At 39.1% G+C, this 21,970-nt stretch overlaps 1 long non-coding RNA gene across 1 annotated transcript in view; it reads left to right on the forward strand.

Annotated features, from left to right (window-relative positions):
- The window catches only part of LOC126474968 (uncharacterized), a 50,343-nt gene extending 31,517 nt beyond the window's left edge, over window positions 1-18,826 (forward strand). The window contains exon 2 of the long non-coding RNA XR_007586614.1: window positions 18,370-18,826. This is a non-coding gene — a long non-coding RNA (uncharacterized LOC126474968). The remainder of the gene's footprint in view (window positions 1-18,369) is intronic.
- The last annotated feature ends 3,144 nt before the right edge of the window (window positions 18,827-21,970 follow it).

Below are 21,970 nucleotides of genomic sequence, written 5' to 3' on the forward strand. Positions count from 1 at the left end.
GTTGTTATAGGGAATGGTCTTCCAAGTCATCTCTCCCAGGAAGTGATAAGTTTGTGTCACTCATAGCGCTGCCTCCAAATTCTAGACATTTTACATGGCCCCTGACTGTTGTGTATTTAGGCCCATTAAAACAGCATGGAGGGTTGTTTTGGTGAAGTTGAAGAAACTGTCCAAGTGCTGTCTGCCTAAAGTCCAGTAATAATAATAATAATAATAATAATAATAATAAAAAGAGCATGTGTCATAATACCATTAGATCCTGAGAAAGTGCTGCAGAAAATTCCAATGAGAGTTCAGCACTCCAAGTCTGAGTCCACTAGAAGCACAGGTAGGAAACTGATTTTCCAACCAGATATGAGCATTTTGCCTGCAGATTTTGACCTGAGTATTTCCACAACTTCTACCACCCATAACAGTATTTTCAAACACCAGTCTTCCACTAATACCCAACAGGTTGAAGTGTTACCAGTAATGGGAGAGAGGAGAAGCAGTGATGCAGACATTCAAATTCCTGCAGTTACAAAGGGAAGTAGTGAAGTGAAACCTCAATTTGCACTATCAGCAAGGGGACAAACCAGACTTTATTGTGATGGAATTCATCACAGAAGAAGACCATTGAACAAAACTCTGTGTGTGAGAAATAATGGGCATACAAAAGGATAAGATGATTTAAATAAAATTTCAATGGAAAAAATGACAGTGTTCCATTTCCCTGAAGTACCTGACAACCGAGATGTTCTGTACACAAATAGAGTATGGAAAATTGATGTGTATCCAGACACTGGGGAGAGGAAGGTTTCTCTCCCCAACACTGCCGAAGAATCTTGATATTACAAAAGTCAAGTAAGTGAAAATTAGCAATGAACAGTATAGCAAAGCTGCATATAGATTTTTAAGATTATTTATTTCATGTATTAGTGTATTAAAATTCTCACATTTTCAGGAAAAGGTTCTGAATGTAACATAAAAATATTCTCTACCAAACTTCGTTATATAGTGGTCTGGACTACAATAAACAGTTTTCTACTTACTACACTTTGTTGTGTTATTTCCCTTTTTAAAAAAGCAAAATCTCTGTTGCACTTCACCTTCATAGTGAACTAAAGGTTCATTGCAGCACAAATGTGGGGCAGAGAGTGAAGTAGGACAGTTCTTCACCCCACAGAAAGTCCCTCTAATTAATATATGTGACAAATGAGAACACATAGTGTAACACATCATTAGAAATTACATATTTAACATTTCATAAAGTATGGAAACAAAATTGATGGGTAATTCGACTAAAAACCTTGAAAGAATGTGTGTATATACAGGATGAGTCACTAACTATTGCCACTTAGAATAACTCCGAAGAGACAAATGTTGCAGGCGACAAGGGGGACCATAATATGATGGTTTTTTGTTGCTAGGTTGGGTCACGTCAGATGTATGAAGGTCAACTTTGTTTTTTTAAATGGGATGCTATAGTTGGGTACTTCCCATGTGAAGTTGCTAGTCTCTCATCGGGTGCCTCCCCAGGTGGCGGATTGAGGAACGTTCACCAGATATGGTGGACACCAGGGAAATAAAATACTTGGGGCGGACCAAAACTAGCAAAACAACTGCTGCCTTGCAGTTGGGAGTTGGGTCTCCAAAGGCTAAAGGTAGAAAACCCTGATTAAAAATCACCCGTCCCCCGGTAGGGGTTAGATGCAGAGTTGACAGCCCGCTCTGTGAAAAAACAATTGTTGCGAAACTTCTACAAAGTGAAGTCGGACGGATGAAGGAAGACGGACCTGGCATGGAAAAGAGCAAAGAGGATGGAATACAAGTGAATGCAAGAGGGAAAATAAGGAAGAAGAGAAATGTAAGGTGTAGATCAGATCTATATATTGGTACTTGGAATGTGAGATCCCTATATCGACCAGGAGCACTGAAAGTAATGTTGGATCAAATAATGAATCTGAAGCAAAGTGTAATAGCATTATAAGAAATTAGAAGGACAGGGAGTGGGCTTTTAGGAAAGCTGCAGCGAAAGAAATCATGAGCTGGGGACAGGATTTGTTGTACACCAGCAATTAAAGCATTTGGTAATAGGGTTTACACACATTAGTCCAAGATTATCAACACTCAGGATAAAGGGGAAATTCTTTAACTATTCCATAGTTAATGCCCATGCACCAACAGAAGAAGAGAAAGAAGTATTCTATGAATCTTTGGAAAGAGTTTATAATGAGTGCCCAGGGCATGATGATAAAATAATAGCCAGAGACCTAAATGCTCAGGTGGGGAAAGAACAGATTTATAGACCGATAATTGGCCCCCACAGCAAACATGCAACAAGTAATGAGAACAGAACAAGGCTTATACTGTTCGCAGCACCTAGAAACATGGTAATAGGAGCAACACTGTTCCCACATAAAGAAATACATGAATGAACATGGAACTCACTGGATGGAAACACAGTAAACCAGATCGTCCATGTGTTGACAGATTTGAGACACAAATCAGACGTATTGGATGTGAGGAGTCTCAGAGGCTCAAAGATAGATACAGATCATTTTCTGGTATGAGCATGGGTGTGGGCAAGGATTGTAATATAACAACTTTAGAATCAGTGGAAGTTAGAGAATACTATCAGGAGAAGATAACTGAGATTTTGGAAAACATTGGAGAATATAACAATATCGAAGATCAGTGGGAAGTGATAACAAAGACGGTGGGGACATTGGGAAGAGAGATACTTGGAATTGGGACAAGACAAGTAAGACTATCATGGTTTGACACTAAAGCAAAATAGTAACTTAAGAAAAGAACAAAGCATATAGAAGGACATTGCAATCACACTGTACGAGGAGGATAGTAGAAGAATACAAAGAAAAATGGAGGATTGAAAAGAGGACTTACCAAAGAAAAAAGAGAGAATGGATGAAAGGAAGTGTCAAAGAAATGGAGCTCATGAGAAGCAAAAATGAAATAAGAAAATTTTGTAGAGAGGTGAATGTGGCACGGAAGCCTTTCGATAGTAAAACAAGCTTAATAAAAGATGAGACAGGGAATATAATAAGTGAAGAGAAGGGAATTAGCGAAAGATCGCAGGTATTTTGATAGTCTCCTCAACCCTAGAATAAGTACACCAGGGAATCCAGCAGAAATAAATGGGGAAGAGGATCCAGACAACAACATTACCCCACCAAATATAGAAGAAGTGAAAACTGCCATGAAGAAATTGAAAAACCACAAGTCGGTAGGACAAATGGTATTCCAGCAGAACTGTTTAAGCAAGGAGGCAGAGAGCTGGAACGAAGCCTTCTGAAAATGGCCACCAGAATATGGGAAGAGGAGAAAATGCCCCAACAATGGAGGGTATCATATGCCCTATATATAAGAAAGGAGATAAGATGGAGTGTGGCAATTACAGAAGGATCACACTACTTAATTTGGGATATAAAATATTCTCTAATATACTATTCGACAGAATACTCCCAATCATACAGAGGGCGACGGGGCCGTGCCAATGCGGATTCCTTCCTGGGAAGTCAAGTATAGATCAAATATTCACCTTAAGACATATCCGGAAAAAAACAAACGAATATGGGGTTGGCATGCATCACCTCTTTATAGATTTCAAAGCAGCTTATGATAGCATAAATAGAGAGCAGTTATATCAAGTTCTAGATGAACTGGGAATCTCGAGAAAGGTGGTAAGGCTGGTGAGAATGACAATGAGTGAAACACAAGGTAGTGTAAGAATAGGAGGAATGATGTCTAATACATTGAGTATTAAAAACGGAGTGTGACAAGGTGATGCATTGGCATGTATTCTCTTCAATGCCACCCTGGAGAAGGTGATGAGAAACGCAAACCACCTGCATTGGGAAACAATCTTCTATAAATCAGTGCAGATACTGGCCTATGCAGATGACATAGTCTATATACTTAAATGTGTACTCTTAACCAAAGCTAATCTCTGCAATCTCCACACAAGTGCAGACTGTCACAACTATAACACAAGGAACAAGAATGATCTCCACATAGAACAAGTAAGAAGAACACGAACTCAGAAGCATGTAAGCCACATGGGCATTGAGCTCCATAATGCACTGCCTCAGTACATTAAAGATTTAAAGGACAATACAAATTTTAAATTGGAACTTAGAAAATTTTTAATTGATAAATGTTGCTACTCAGTAAACGAATATCTTGAAGACCAAGAAAATGACTTTACAAACTAAACTAACCTCCAAAATTTTCTATCTTTGTTTGTTTCAGCTTTTATTATACTTTACCATCTATAGAACTAGTTACATATTGTTACTGAGAAACAAATTACTATAAACCATTTATGTGGAAAGAAACTGTAAGTTTGCTGTCATTCATTATAGACAATTTTATTTTGTACATTCTATATTTTAATTTCTGTGTATGACAAATCCAGTTGTAGACAATTTCATTTTGTATATCCAATATTGTTTATTTATATGTATGACAAGTCCAATATCGTTTGTACGATGACACAGATGCTAAATAAATAAATAATAGCAAGAACCCAAAAAGCAATGGAAGAGACATTTACAGCTCTCGAACAGGCTAGTAGGAACATGGGGTTAATTATTAATAAACAAAAAACAAAATATATGGCAGCTGGAAAAGCACATAGAGAAAATATGCCAAATGCAATAACAATGGGCAATTATACGTTTGAGAGAGTTGAACATTTCAAGTACCTGGGCTCGACAGCTATGCATCTAAATGATACCTCCTATGAAATTAAGCAGAGATTAATACTAGCCAATAGAGCCTATTTTGCCCTAACAAGACTTCTATCCTCAAGGCTCCTAACTTGTACCACTAAATTAACTATCTATAAATCGCTTATACAACCAGTGCTTACATATGCCTCTGAAGCGTGGACGTTAACAACTAAAGATATTGAAACACTGGATGCATTTGAAAGAAAGGTACTCAGACGAATTATCGGCCCAATCTGTGAAAGAGGAAGATGGAGGAGGAGATACAACCATGAGTTGTATATCATATACAAAGACTAACCCATCAGAAGGATAGTGAAATCCTCCAGATTGAGGTGGGCGGGACATGTGGCTCGCATGAATGATACAGAAGTACCAAAAAGAATATTACAAGGCAAGCCAGGAGGGCAGAGAGGACGTGGTTGACCAAGAGCCAGATGGAAAGATGGAGTAATTGAAGATCTTAGGAAGATGGGTATAGAAACTGGAGAGTATTGGCAAAGGACTGAGAGAAATGGAAGGAAATTGTATAAGAGGCCAAGGCTCATCATGAGCTGTACGGCCAATAAAAAAGAAGAAGAAAGTTTGGTACTTATTTTCTGATAGCGGCTATCAAAATGAATCCAATGATGTGTAAAAGTAAGGTCTTTGAAGGTCAACAAAGGTCAAAAAGGTGGCATGAACGTCCATTTACAGAGAGTGTTTGAAGTGATGACCATCGGTATCAATGCAGTGCTGCAATCTTCTTATCATGGATTGAGTGGTATTCCGTATCACATTGGCACTTATAGCAGCACATGCTCTCACAATTCTCTCTTGTATATCGTGCAAATAGTAAATATTTACCGAATACAGCGTATCCATCTAACATGCCATTGATTTTGTTTGCAATACAACACTAATAGGAATGGTAAGACTAGTATCGTCGAATCAAGCAAATGTGAATGACGTACTCCTGCGAAGAACAAGTCGATATGCTTCTCATTTACAGAGAATGCCAATGAAATTCAGTGACAGCTAGAGATATCCTCAACATACTCACCCTACACATTGTACATTTAAATATGTGAATGATAAATTGAGAACAACTGGATCTTTAATCCATCAGAAACATATCTGGCAAAGGACAGCTACTAATGAGGAAACAGAAATTGGTACTCTTGCCACTGTGGTTCTAGATCCTTGTGTTAGTTTGCATCAAATTGCAAGGGACTCTGGTATGAGCCAGAGTACTAGTGTTCATGTTATGCATCACCATAAATATCATCCTTACCATATCAGTCTCCACCAAGAATTAACTGGTAGGGATTTTATGCATCAGATTGAATTCTGCCGATGTGCTCAACTTCAGATTCAGAGGAATGACACATTTATTAATCTGATTTTATTTACTGATGAGGCTACATTCATGAAACATGGAAATGTTAATTTGCACAACATGCATTATTGGGCAACTGAAAATCCATGTTGGCTGTGGCAAGTTGCACACTAAAAGCCAGTGTCGGTGAATGTATGATGTGGGATTCTGGAGGGCAGAATTATAGGCCCCTATTTCATTGAAGGAAATCTTAATGATAGGAAGTACAGCACATACCTGCAAGAAACATTAGGTCTGTTATTGGAAGAAATACCTTTAGGAACAAGGAACAGACTGTGGTATCAACATGATGGGTGTCCGGGACATTTTTCGCTGATGACTAGAAACGAGTTGCAGAGACAATTCCCAAATCATTGGATTGGATGAAGAGATGTGTCGTGGCCGGCTTATTTGCCTGACTTGACGCCTCTGAATTTTTCGCTGATGACCAGAAACGAGTTGCAGAGACAATTCCCAAATCGTTGGATTGGATGAGGAGATGTGTCGTGGCCGGCTTATTTGCCTGACTTGACGCCTCTGAATTTTTGTTGTGGGGATTAGTGGAAGACATCGTTTATAAAGACATTCCAACTACACCTGAAGATATGTGAGAGAGAATTGTCAGAGCATGTGCTTCAATAAGTGCCGATGTGATAAGGAATACCACTCTATCCATGATAAGAATATTGCAGCACTGCATTGATACCAGTGGTTATCACTTCGAACACCTTCTGTAAATGGACGTTCATGCCACCTATTTGACTTTTGTTGACCTTCAAAGACATTACTGTTACACATCATTGGATTCATCTTGATAGCTGCTATCAGAAAATAGGTACCAAACTATAGCATCACATTTAAAAAAACAAAGTTGACCATACGTCTGAAGATTATATATAAGAGTGATTATAATTAGAAGAAAAATAAATTGTTACAAACTGTAGCAATAGATGGTGCTGTAAATGCCATAATTTAATAGTGGTCAACTACATATGATGAAAGAATCATACAACGATGCCTAAGCTGTATGTTTGATGTTAAACAGACTATACTACTCAGTGTACATGGGTGTATAGGTGTGATACAGTTAGTTACATAAGCCCATCCACCATGGCAAGGTCATATTAAATCGTATGGGAAGAATTGGTTTTTAATTGTCCTGAGGCCAAGAACCGCATAAAAAGCATCAATCAAACTCAAACTGGATTATTAATGTCCGTGTGACTGGAGCAAAACATGTTCAATATGCTGACCACCATTTTCTGCAACAAGTTGAAATTGAGAAACAGCGTGTTCCACAACTGATCCGAAGTGTTTCTGGGACCACCTTCAGAATGTGTTGCACAGTGCATGCCTTCAATGCAGCTAAGTTTCCAATTGGAACACTGAACACATCTTTCAGATAGCCCCACAGCCAGAAGTCGCACAGATTAAGACCAGGTGATCAGGATGGTCTGGCTGTAGGGAAATGGCAGCTGATAAGTCTAGCATTCCTGAAATGGCACTTCAGCAGCTGCTTAACTGGATTTGTAATGTATGGAGATGTGTCATCTTGCATAAAAATGATCCCATCCACACTGTTGGAGAGGGGGAATAATGTGGTTGCACAAAAGGCACTCATAACACGTACCAGTGACAGTACAGGTAACAGGACTGGAAGCACCTGTCTCTTTGAAAAAATATGGCCCCATGATAAATGATGTAAACATGCACCGTACAGTGACCTCTTCAGGATGAAGTGGTACCGGTTGATTTACATGTGATTTTCTGTTGCCCATATTTGAAAATTCTGTGTACTGACATACCCTGTCAGATGGAAGTGTGCCTCATCTGTCCACAAAATCTTCCATGGCCAATCATTGTCCACTTCCAAGTGAGCAAAAAATTCTAAAGCAAAGGTCTCTCTGGCTGGCAAGTCAACAGGAAGCAACTCATGCACATGGGTAATTTTGAATGGTTAGCAAAGAAGAATGTTTTGTAGGATTTTACGCACCGTGCTCACGAGTATGTCCAGTGTTCGTGCAACTCTCCATGCACTACATATCTGCACACCACCACTCGTTTGCTCCTGCATTGCTGTGGCCACTGCTTCCATTGATGTTGATTCAATTTGTTTTCTCCCTCTACCAGGTTGCACACCAAACGAACCCGTCTTTTGGAATTTCAGAATCATTTTCTCCAGACCCATGGCAGTCATTGGACCAACTCCTTTTTTCATTCCCTTCAGTGTCCAGAACTTCTAAATAGCAATGTATACACAGTCATCATTCTTGTAATACAGCTTTACAAGCGGGATGTGATCCTGCATTTAGAGAGTGATGGCGAACGTCGCAAATGTGAAAGGAGGAAGAGCTGTGTACCCGGCACATTTATACCAACTTCAATGGGTTGTGCGCATAACAGCTGTTTTCAATTACATATTCTGACAGATACAGCACCATCTGTTGATCAATTTTCACACTATGTTTTTCTTATGTCATAAGTTTTCTCCCTTCTTCGATAATATTCTGATACATTTTGACGTCATTCTGACCAGTGGTGCTATTTCTGCAGCATTTTGAAAGTTTAATTATAATCACCCTGTGTGTATGTGTCATCATATAGCATGGAAACAAAATTGATATGATACAGCTGAACAAGTAATTGTGAGAAAAAGACATATAATGCCAGTAACTATATTTGCACTTCCAGGTAAACTACATCGAACACAACAACCGAGGAACATTATGTGACACACGTAAACTCAGAGTGTACAATAGCGCCAGAGAGGTCTATTGTATTTCACATGATGCACTTTGCCGCAATCTCACACGAAATATATTGTTCACACAATTCCAACACCCCCCTTTCAACATATATTTTGTGGTTTGCCTTCACAAGATAAAGCAAATAGCCCCACAATCTTTTCAAACTTCTCTTTGTCCTAGGGTTTTGTCAAAAGATCAGTGGACATGTTTTCTGTGTGCAGCAATGTTCTGTCGCTCTATATAGTCTCGAATAAAATGGTGCCTTCTATCAATATGTTTTGTCCTAGCACTAGTGAAATCATTTTTAGCTAGGTTAATGGCTCCTTTATTGTCACAGAAGATCATTATAGTTTCCACGATTAAATTGGGTTTTATTTCTCATATTAATGTTCTTAGCCATGATGCTTCCTGTGTGGTGTAAGATAGTGCCATATAATTGACCTCTATGGCACTCAATGCAACAGATTTTTGCTTTTGACAGGACTAAGAAATGAGGCCACCCATTAATTTAAAGCAGTAGCCAGTAGTGGAGTGCCTATCTCCCAATTCACTCCCCCTGTCCGCATCACTGTAGCTTTCTAGTTTTGCATTACCTCTCTATGGTATCTTAATTTGTGGTTTGAAGTTCCTCTTAGATATTGTAATGTCCTTTTTAGAGCTTTCCAGTGCTTTTCCTTTGGGTTTCTGCAAAATCTGCTCACTGCATTCGTGGCAAGAACAAAGTCGGATCATGATGTTTGAGACCAATATAATAGACTCCCAACTGCTTCTAAGTATGTAACATTCTTATCACGTCTCATTTATACTTAACTTCACTCCTACTTCCATTGGAGTAGTTACGAGTTTACAATCACTTATACCAAATTTCTTTAAGATTTTTGATTTATGCTCAATTCTTGTCTCTATTCATCCTTAGTGAAGTGCATACATAAATTACATTTAACTTCTCCAAAATCATGCACCTTAAACTTGGTTTGCAGATGTTTCTTAAAAATTCTCAATTGGCTTTTGTTTGCAGTCAGGATAAAGAAGTTGTCCACTCATGTTGCCATTATTATTCTTATTATTATCTCTTCTCTTCCTCTTTTATAGTATATACTGGGATCTGCCTTAAGATTCCTTCATATTCATATTTATTAGAGTTTTATGTAGACATCAATTCCAGCAATGTCCACTCTAAGTCCGTAAATACTTTTTTGCAAACGACAAATCCTTTCCCTTTCTGATCTGGTTTTCATGACTTCGTTTGGAGGAATGACATATATCTCCTCGTCCAATTTCCAATTTAAATATGCTGTTTTTACATCCATATGATGAATTGTTAAATTTTGTTTTGTTGCCAAGGCAGAAAAATATCTCAGTGAGGCACAGTTGACTACAGATGAAAAAGTTTCTTTGTAATCTACCCCTTGTTTTTGCGAATATTCTTTGATTACAAGTTGTGCTTTATGTCTTGGTGATGAATTTTCGGGCTCTTCAAAGTGAATACCCACCTTGCCTGTAATGATTTCTTATATGCTGGTATATTTACCCATTCAAATGTTTCGTACTGAGATAAAGATTCCAATTCCCTCTTAATCACTTCTTTCCATTCTTGAGAGTTTGTGCCGCTCATTGCTTCTTCTGCTGTTGCTGGCTCATCATTAAAAGACTGGGCTGCATACATCTCAAAACCTGGATATCCTTTCGGCTTGTGATGAAGCAAGCTTGTTTTGCCATCTGCTTCCTTAAAATTCATTTTTTTTGTTTTTGAATTAATTACCATTAACATATATGAGTATAATCTGCATTTTCATAAAAGGGAAAGGTTGGCCTTCAGTTTGAGAGAATATAACACCAGATTTAATTTTGTGCTTAGTTTTATGCATGTAACTGATTTTATAATTTATTTTGACTATTCCTAGATAATATCTTTTGTTATAGGGTGAAACCAGTAATTGTTTCATAGCTTGAAGTCTATTGCTGACGTATAAACAAATATAAATTCTGTACTAATTATAAACATTTGGAAGATGAAATACTGGAAATCTTAAAGTATCTCTTCAAAAACATGTTAGCAAAACCAGCCATTCATTAATTCCAAAGTAATTTTCAGTTTCATCAAAAGCAGTGTTTGCATAATGATATCTGTTAATTTCCTCATTTAAACAAATAATCCTGCCTAACTCTTGTAGTAGAAGAAACTGTTAAAAAGAACCAATTTTTGATGTATTCAGTTAATTTATTCAGTTAAGTTTTAATTGTAATTTCTGTAAATTTAACTTCAGACAATGTGTAATTTCAGCAACTATTATTGTGAGGATATATAAGGGCCCGATTTTTTTGTCACGAGGCAGTCACTCCACAGCTGAGTTTCAGACAAGAAACCTTTGTTAGTTAGAACAGCAACAATGCTTCAACTTAACTGTGAAATAAGTGTTACACAATTAGGCAGTGTGTTAAAACAATGAGAATGTCTGCTCCATAGGTACTTTTCTATTCTTCAAGAACATGTGAATTATGTGGTTACGCTTTTACTGCTCATAGATGTTCAACAGTAAACTAAACTATTGTAGCAGTATGTGGATGTTCGCCTGAACATATAAATGAGGTTTATTGAAGGTTAAACAATAGTGCACTGGCCATATAACTGTGTATTATTGGGGGGTTGTAAACAGTGAAAGTAAAAGAGTTGCATGCCCACCCCCTATTTTTTCAGCCGTTACATCGACACTGAGGACAATCAACATAGAGAGAAAGCAGGGAACGTTGTCGCAGGTTTTGGTATGCAAGAAGAGTACCTTACATTGTTCTCTTCATTTTGTTCATCCTCAAACTCATTGATCGTAAATAATCTCCATTTACGTTTGACTGTGCTCTTCCTGTTCTTCACTTTCTCTTTCTTCACATAAGGTTTCACTCTTGGAACTTGGTAGTCTTGTCCTCTTCAGAGTCCTCCCTACTTTCAAAGAATACTACATTTTTGTGTGCAACTATCCTTTTACTCAATGGATCCATTTATCTGTAGCCCTTTGAATCCTCACAATAATATACAAAAATATACTTTTTAGCTTTTGGGTCCCATTTTCCTCTCAGCTGTTTAGGAATGTATGCCATTGCATCACACCCAAAAACCCTTATGTTGCTTAGGTCAGGTTTCCTGCCAATATCTCATAGGGGGTTCCATTCCTTAATGGTTTGGTAGGTGATCTATTGTTCAAATATATGGTCGTTGGTACCTCCTCTGCACAAAAATCTTTTCATAATCCAGCATCAGTTATCATGCTCCTTGCTTTTTTTGACAATGGTCCTATTAGCCCTCTAAGCAACCCAATTTCGAGATAGGCTGTACCTTGTGGTAGTTTGATGCCTGATTACCATTTTTGCCAGAAGTGTCTTCAATTTCCGGTTAATATGTTCACTCCTGTTACCAGACCTGATGATCTTAATCTCCTTTCCCATCCACCTTCCGACCATATTACGATATTCCTCAAAAGTGTCACTCACTTGGTCTTTGGAACGAAGAAAATAAACATGAGTACATCGTGAATAATCATCAATAAGTGGAAGAAAATAACAACTCTCACCTATGGATTCACACTCCATTAGGCCACATACATCTGTATGGATTAACTGAAAGACCACTGCAGATTTACTTGTACTAGTCTTAAAAAGCAGCTGCAATTGTTTTCCTTTTATTCATATTTGAAAAGGGACATTGGATACACTATAATTCTGTATTCCCTTTACCATATCCTTCGTTAAAGACAGACTCTTTCTATTTTGGTGTCCAAGTCTGTGGTGCCATAAAAAACTTTCTGCTAAGTATACTGAATGACTAACATTCCTAGGTTTACTGTCAATGGTATCCAGCTTAAAAGTACACCTGCAGTTTGTGGTATAGTGACTGTTATTGCTGCTCTTGATCAAGGGGTCCTGGGTTGAATTTCTGGCCGGGTTGGTGATTTTCTCTATTGGGGACTGGGTGTTTGTGTTATCCTCATCATCATTATTCATGACAGTGGTGAGAGTGCGTTGTGTAAAAATTGGACTGTGTCAAAATTGGAACTTTGTATGGGTGCTGATGACTGCACAGTTGAGTGCCGCACAAACCAAACCAATTTAAAAATACCCCTTTTGTTACTTGACGTAGTTACATCATCACCATTTTCATTGATTACTCTTGCTCCATAGTCGAATTAAGTTGGGTGATACTGAAGGAATTAGATTAGGAAATGAGACACTTAAAGTAATAAAGGAGTTTTGCTATTTGGGGAGCAAAATAACTGATGATGGTCGAAGTAGAGAGGATATAAAATGTTGACTGGCAATGGCAAGGAAAGCATTTCTGAAGAAGAGAAATTTGTTAACTTCGAGTATAGATTTAAGTGTCAGGAAGTCGTTTCTGAAAGTATTTGTATGGAGTGTAGCCATGTATGGAAGTGAAACATGGACGATAAATAGTTTGGACAAGAAGAGAATAGCTTTTGAAATGTGGTGCTACAGAAGAATGTTGAAGATTAGATAGGTAGATCACATAACTAATGAGGAGGCATTGTATAGAATTGGGGAGAAGAGGAGTTTGTGGCACAACTTGACAAGAAGAAGGGACCGGTTGGTAGGACATGTTCTGAGACATCCAGGGATCTCAAATTTAGCATTGGAGGGCAGCATGGAGTGTAAAAATTTTAGAGGGAGACCAAGAGATGAATACACTAAGCAGATTCAGAAGGATGCAGGTTGCAGTAAGTACTGGGAGATGAAGCAGCTTGCACAGGATAGAATAGCATGGAGAGCTGCATCAAACCAGTCTCAGGACTGAAGACAACAACAACAACAACAACTCTTGCTCCATGCATCTCAAAAGTGACTGTATTTCCCTTCTTGACAATTTCCTCTGCAGTCAGTAGGTTAGTTGCAACATTTTTTTACATAATGAACTTCATGTGCTGTAACAATAGTGGGTTAACAATTTACACTTACATGTAGGTTTAGTTTCCCAGCCAAATGACATTGGAGCTTGCTGCCATCAACGGTAGATATTCCCAAATGAGTCTTATCTTTAACATCATAAAGAAGAGATTTGTCTTTAACAATATGCAAAATGCACCTGAGTCCAAAATCCATTCCAGTTGACAATTACCCACATCTCCAAAAGAATAGAAACATGGGAGTGGCTTACCTTTGTTATTGGTCCTTCTCTCTGGGATATCAGCAACATACCTCTTTTGCTGTGTGTCTGACATTGGGTTTACTTTTTGTCTGCACTGAGATGCAATATGCTACTTGTTCTGACATCTATGGCAGCTCACTGATTTCTTCCATTTGTTTTTTGAATAAAGAGCAGATGCAGTTTCCTTCTCCAATACTTGACAGCTTGAAGTACTCTTTTCATCCTCTGCACCTACGATTATGAGGCTGGAAAGCTCAGGTATACCGATCACAGTAACAGTGTTAAAGTGAAAATGATGTCCTGCCAACAGTAGTGTCCCTACCCACATGTCAGTGATATTCGTCTACACTCTCGCATTTTTTCAGCTGAGTGTTAATTAACTGACAAATAATCCTACTTTTCTTGTAAGACCTCCATCCTCAAATGCACTTTGTAATTTGTCCCAGACTTCTTTTACCATCATAGCTTTTTCAGCGTGAACATAATTCACGAGTCAACCAGTAATATCAACTTTGATTTTGCTTTCCGTCATTTATGTAATATTCATAATATTTGAGTGTACCTTGTTGTTTTTGTTATGTATGAAGAAGACTATATTAAACATGGAGTGAATGTTAACTAAGAAGGATTCATACTAAAACTGGAAATAGCTGAACCATAAGTTGTATTGGCGTATTGTAAATACATAGGAAACTTTGCAGTGGTGAACATAGACATGGGGCTACCTCCAGATTGATCTGTTACTGTGGCCTTGTTTTTCAAAATTTGTTGGCTTTCTTAATTCACAACCATAATCACACATTTCAATCAAACTTAGACCTCAGGCTACTCTGTAGATGAGTCACCACAACCAAGATTTTTAGGTGGGGGGGGGGGGGGAGTGCACACTATCACAGCACTCAAGAATATACTCCTGAGGGCTTGACTTCATGATGAGATCCACAAAATATTAGTAAATTAGTAACTCATAGCTTTCTAAAGTCATCTGTTAATCCTGAAAGTATTCATCTGCTGAAGAGCAACATTTCTCCCAGAGAATATCATGTAACCTTCATTTTAAGGATGTAGATTGATACTGAACTTTTTGTATGAATTTGTTGAATTTTTGTGGAGATTAATAGTATAATTTCATTTAGTGTGCTTCTTGTGGGAAGAACAAAATAATCTTTGTTTCCTGTATTGTGTGACTAAAATGGTTCTCCTTAAATAATTTTCCTCCAAATATTATTGTATATATGTATAGTGACAGAACCAATAAAACTTTATTTCTAAAACAGTTGGTCACTTTGTACTGCATAGTATCCATACATCTAACCATTTCCTTCTAAAGCTTCAGTACCTGAGATACCCTCTGAATTTGCCCTTTATAGATTGTTTGAAAAGATCATCAAATGTGTTTGTATTTATATAATTGATTTAAATTTCAGTATCAGCTCAGACTGAAGGAAAATTAGGAACTTCTCTATGGACAGAAATAGTGCCTCTTCTGACAAATAGATGAAGTAGCAAAGATGGTCTACTTTCAATACACCTTTCTTTTGCTGTGAGAAGACATTCTAAAGAGAACACAGACGGAATAAAACATCACAATTTTTATTTGTTTTAAGTTATATTGTTGTGGCACACTGAACTGTAGCACAGCCTCAGGGGATAAATGCAATTGTCTACAGATTACTATCACATGTCTCACCTTTATCATTGCTTCTGTGCTTGTCTGGTTAGATTTTGCTGATATTTCTACATATATATTTAAACACATTCAGTAAGTACGTTGGTTCATGCTAATTCTAATTCCTTACAATATTTGCTGAGTATGTACATATAACAGACCTACTATATTACTGTGTGCTTTTGTTGTATTTGTGGTCTACAGTATGAAGACTGGCTTGATGCAGTTCTCAAAGCTATTCTATCCTGTGAAAGTCGCTTCATCTCGGAATAACTGCTGCAATCTACATCCTCTTGAATTTGCTTATACACTCCTGGAAATTGAAATAAGAACACCGTGAATTCATTGTCCCAGGAAGGGGAAACTTTATTGACACATTCCTGGGGTCAGATACATCACATGATCTCACTGACAGAACCACAGGCACATAGACACAGGCAACAGAGCATGCACAATGTCGGCACTAGTACAGTGTATATCCACCTTTCGCAGCAATGCAGGCTGCTATTCTCCCATGGAGACGATCGTAGAGATGCTGGATGTAGTCCTGTGGAACGGCTTGCCATGCCATTTCCACCTGGCGCCTCAGTTGGACCAGCGTTCGTGCTGGACGTGCAGACCGCGTGAGACGACGCTTCATCCAGTCCCAAACATGCTCAATGGGGGACAGATCCGGAGATCTTGCTGGCCAGGGTAGTTGACTTACACCTTATAGAGCACGTTGGGTGGCACGGGATACATGCGGACGTGCATTGTCCTGTTGCAACAGCAAGTTCCCTTGCCGGTCTAGGAATGGTAGAACGATGGGTTCGATGACGGTTTGAATGTACCGTGCACTATTCAGTATCCCCTCGACGATCACCAGTGGTGTACGGCCAGTGTAGGAGATCGCTCCCCACACCATGATGCCGGGTGTTGGCCCTGTGTGCCTCGGTCGTATGCAGTCCTGATTGTGGCGCTCACCTGCACGGCGCCAAACACGCATACGACCATCATTGGCACCAAGGCAGAAGCGACTCTCATCGCTGAAGACGACACGTCTCCATTCGTCCCTCCATTCACGCCTGTCGCGACACCACTGGAGGCGGGCTGCACGATGTTGGGGCGTGAGCGGAAGACGGCCTAACGGTGTGCGGGACCGTAGCCCAGCTTCATGGAGACGGTTGCGAATGGTCCTCGCCGATACCCCAGGAGCAACAGTGTCCCTAATTTGCTGGGAAGTGGCGGTGCGGTCCCCTACGGCACTGCGTAGGATCCTACGGTCTTCGCGTGCATCCGTGCGTCGCTGCGGTCCGGTCCCAGGTCGACGGGCACGTGCACCTTCCGCCGACCACTGGCGACAACATTGATGTACTGTGGAGACCTCATGCCCCACGTGTTGAGCAATTCGGCGGTACGTCCACCCGGCCTCCCACATGCCCACTATACGCCCTCGCTCAAAGTCCGTCAACTGCACATACGGTTCACGTCCACGCTGTCGCGGCATGCTACCAGTGTTAAAGACTGCGATGGAGCTCCGTATGCCACGGCAAACTGGCTGACACTGACGGCGGCGGTGCACAAATGCTGCGCAGCTAGCGCCATTCGACGGCCAACACCGCGGTTCCTGGTGTGTCCACTGTGCCGTGCGTGTGATCATTGCTTGTACAGCCCTCTCGCAGTGTCCGGAGCAAGTATGGTGGGTCTGACACACCGGTGTCAATGTGTTCTTTTTTCCATTTCCAGGAGTGTAGTTTGCATCTCTTGTTCTCTTTCAATGATGTTACACCTCTCTCTCTCTCTCTCTCTCACACACACACACACACACACACACACACACACACACACACTCTCTCTCTCTCTCTCTCTCTCTCTCTCTCTCTCTCTCTCTCTCTCTCCCTCTCCCCCCTCCCCCCTCCCTTTCTCCCTCTCCCCCCCCCCCCCTCCCTCCTGCACCCCCTCCCCCTTTCAGTACTCAAGTAATACCTTCTTTTAGTCAAGTTGTCCCACAATTCTATTCAGTACCTCAGTATTAGTCACACCATCTACCTGTCTAATCTGTGGTATTTGAAAAGGTTCTATTTTCTCTTCTTGTGTAAACTGTTTATCATCCATGTTTTACTTCCACACATGGCTAGACTCCAAATACCTTCAGATAACACTTAACTTAAATTTTTCTTGTCATTGTCAGACTAATTTCATATCCTCTCTACTTTGGTCATAATCAATTATTTTACTGTCAAAATAGCAAAACTTCTTTACTACTTTTACTGTCACATTTCCTAATCTAATGTCCCCAGCATCAACTTATTTAATTTGGCATCATTCTAGTAGCCTTCTTTTCCTTTTGTTAATGTTTACCTTGTATCCTCTTTTCACGACACTGGCATTCCATTGCTCTTCATGGTCCGTTGCTGTCTCTGACAGAATGACAGTGTTGTCAGCAAACCTCAGAACATTTATTTCTTTTTCCTGAGTTTTAATTCCCTTTTCCAAATTTCTCATTGCTTCCCTTCACAGCTCACTATATGTACTGTACAGATTGGAGTAACATTGGAGATAGGCTGCAATCCTACCTCACTCCCTTCTCAACCAATGCTTGACTCTTATAACTGCTGTCTGGTTCCTGTATAAGTTGTAATAGCCTTTCACTCCTTGTATTTTGTCCCTGCTACCTTCAGAATTTCAAAGAGTGTATTCATGTAAACTTTCTTGTGCTGTTTTGCCTGTTTCAGGTACATTGCATCTGCAGCTTCTTCCAGAAGTGAGTCTGAAAAGTAATGTTTGTCTGTGAACAAAGTTGAGTGCAGGTGGTGTTCGTTTGTAGTTATTGAAAGTTAAATAACTGTTTCAGTGTAGTTGTGAATGTGTAATTTATTCAGCACAAGTACGTACTTCCTACATGTTTATGACACTGGACTTGACTTGAATTTGGGAGGCTAGGATTTCAAATCCCTCTGCTCTCAGTCAGTCAGTCATCTTTGTTTAGGTATTCCTAAATCTCTTAAGGTGAATGCCAAGGTGATAACATTGTGCTCTTGGTCAATTTGTCCAGTCCTGACACTATATAGGCTGACAATATGTTAATTCCTACTAATTTTTATGTGGATATTTCTATAATGTTTTGATGTTAATATATTATTGTTCAAAGCCCAGAGATGAGATGAATAAATTAAATTTCAATTAATTTTGTCTGATCTGATTTATTTTAAAAGAGTAACCATTTTTACATGAGTTGCAAAATGTTTTTATGATGTTTCCACTTATTAACTGCCAGGGGTAGATTGTGAACTTTAAAAATTAAATGATGTTCATTTTTTATGCAAGTTGAATTTCATGCTTGTCAAATCACCTACAGGAAAAGTTCCTGGGTACTTTGTAACTCTGAAGTACATTACATACTAAGTGTCCAGTCCAGTTTTTCGGAGTATACAAACAGCACATTATTGCTCAAGTAAGCCTTTTTGTAATGAGGTTACCTTGGTCCAGGACGACATGATGCCAAAACACTTATAGAGAATTTTATGGAGTGAACAGCTGGCCTATACATTTGTTTGGTACTACTTTGCTGCTTTTATACTAATAGATGTGCACACTTCGTGACAAAATACTGTATCTTCAATCATTTCAGTGATATGAGTACATAACAATTGATCAATCTTTGAACCAGTGCCTAAGGTAACACTTTTTTTTAATTCTTTGTGATATCTTCTCTTGATGTACGGATTAATCATTCTCTAATTGCATTGTATAGTTGTATGAGAATAGGTTATTTTTCAAAATTTTTGGATGCTTATAAAACTATGTTTTCATAAGTTACTGATATGAATGTGTTGGATACATAACTTATTCGTAACACATCAGTGTTTATGGATGACAGCTACTACCAAAGAGTAGATCATCCCCAAAATTCATTGTACATCAATGCAAATAAATTTGCATTTTTGAGAATTAATGGAAGCTACTGTTGTCCTACACATAATCTAATTTGTAGTTACTTCTAGTTTTTCCTTAAAGAAGAGTAGCCCTCTGTATTATTTACATTTAATATAAATTAACTCTGTTTTTGAGTTTCCTAACTCAAAAATGTTTTAGGAAACTACTGATTTTTACCTCAGGTTTTTCTGTTACAGAATAGAAATTTCATTTTGTGTATTTGTTCAATTCTTATAGGGAAGTAGCAGCTTTTTAGCTCAATGGATTGAGAGATAATATACAGGCTTAATTTAAAGTTATTTGTTCACTGCCCTGTAACACATTGCTCAAGATAAAATGCAGCCCCACTGTGAAAGCTATTCTTGAACACAAAATGAGTTGGCTGATGTTTGTAAGCAGCTGGAAATTGCCCTGTCAAACAATTGGCAGCTACTGTGAGTTGTTGTATTGGGTTGTTGTGTTGGAAGAGTTCCCGAGAGTCTTGTACCTGTGGTACTGGTTTGTATCTGCTCATCTGGATCCTGTCTTCTCTGCAGAAATTATGGGATCTGTGATTTAACTTGTTCACTTGACTGTGAGTGGTGTGTGTCACTGGTGGTTCCAGGCATTCTGTACAGGATAGATGGGGACAGGGAGGACTTAGTGTGTTGTACTGATCTCCCTAACCAACAAGTATGAGGTGGTGTCTTTCACTGGGACTGAAACTGGGCCAGTGCAAATCACTTCACCTATTTTGAGGAAACTTGTTTTGTCTGGTGTCAAGAGGCAGCAAATGCAAAAGGGTAGGGTCCATTAATCATTGGCAGTTCAAATGTATGGTGAATGATGGTACTCCTTAGGGAAATGGCAGCAAGGGACAGGAAAGGGCACATGGTTTACTCAGTGTTTATGTCTGGGGACTCAGTCAACATGTTGAAGAGGCTATTGTGGCAGGCATAGAGAGAACAGGGTGCAACCAACTGCAGATTGTGGTGCACATCGGAAAAAATGATGCCCATCATATGGGCTCAGGTTGAGAAGACCAGACTTGTACAGGGAATTTCAATGAAGCTCATAATTTGCAGCATTGTCACCAGAAGTGATTGTGACCTTTTGATTCTGAGTTGAGTGGAAGGCCTGAATCAGAGACTTTGAAGGTTCTGTGACAAGCTGCACTGCAACTTCCTGGACTTGCACTATATAATTGAAAACTGTAGGGTCCCCCTAAATGGGTCAGGTGTGCACTACACATCAGGGGCTACTACTCAGATAGCTGACTGTGTGTGGGGAGCACACTATGGCTTTTTAGATTAGTTGACTCTCCATTCAAAGCCAGAAGTATCAGTGTAAAATTAAAAGAGAGGCCTGCCATAAGTGAGAGTATTAAAATGCTAATAGTTAACCAAAGTATTTGCAAAGAAGTGCCAGAGTTGCTAGTCTCCCATTGGGTGCCTCCCCAGGTGGCGATGTTCAGCAGATGTGGTGTACACTGGGGAAATAAAACACCTGAGCGGACTAAAACTATCAAACTCCTGCCTTGTGGCCAACAGTTGCATCTCCAAAGGCTAAGGGAAGAAAACCCTGAATAAAAGTTACCCATCCTCTGATAGAGATTGGATGTAGTGTTGACAGCACAGTCTGTAAAAAAAATAGCCTGGTATGAAACTTCAACAAAGAAAATCCAGATAAATAAAGGATAATCAACTTTGCATGGAAGGGTTATGGAGGATGGGCAAAAAATGATAGAGACAAGAACAGTAAGAAAAGAAATAAAAATAATATAAAGTTAAATCGGATTTATTCGTCGGTACTTGGAAAGTGAGATCACTATAGAACCCAGGAGCCCCGAAAGTAAAGGTAGACCAAATACCGAACCTGAAGCAGAGCATCTTAGCATTACAAGTAGTAATATGGGCTGGGAATGGAATCCTAGAAAATAATGAAACAAACATATTTTATAGTTGTAACAAAAGGAGCCATTGGTTCAGGACAAGATTTGTGGTGCATCATGAACTAAAGCGCTTAGTAACAGGATTGAAACCTGTAAACCCAAGACTATCAACATGTAGACTAAAAGGGAAATTCCTCAGTTGCTCCATAATTAACGCCCACACACATACTGAAGAATCTGAGAATGAGGACAAAGAAGCTCTCAATGAATCTCTGGAAAGATCATATGATGAATGGCGAGGGCATGATATAAAAATAGCAGCTGGAGACCTAAGCACTGTGGTGGGAAGAGAACAGATCTATAGATTAATAGGCAGTATCTATAGTAAACACACTCTAGGTAATGACAATGGGACAAGGTTGATAATATTTGAACATGTAGACACATGGCGGTGGGCTCCATGTTGTTCACACACAAGGAACTACCGGATGATCAAAAAGTCAGTATAAATTTGAAAACTTAATAAACCA

The sequence above is a fragment of the Schistocerca serialis genome, chromosome 4 (assembly GCF_023864345.2).
Source record: "Schistocerca serialis cubense isolate TAMUIC-IGC-003099 chromosome 4, iqSchSeri2.2, whole genome shotgun sequence".
NCBI lineage: Eukaryota > Metazoa > Arthropoda > Insecta > Orthoptera > Acrididae > Schistocerca > Schistocerca serialis.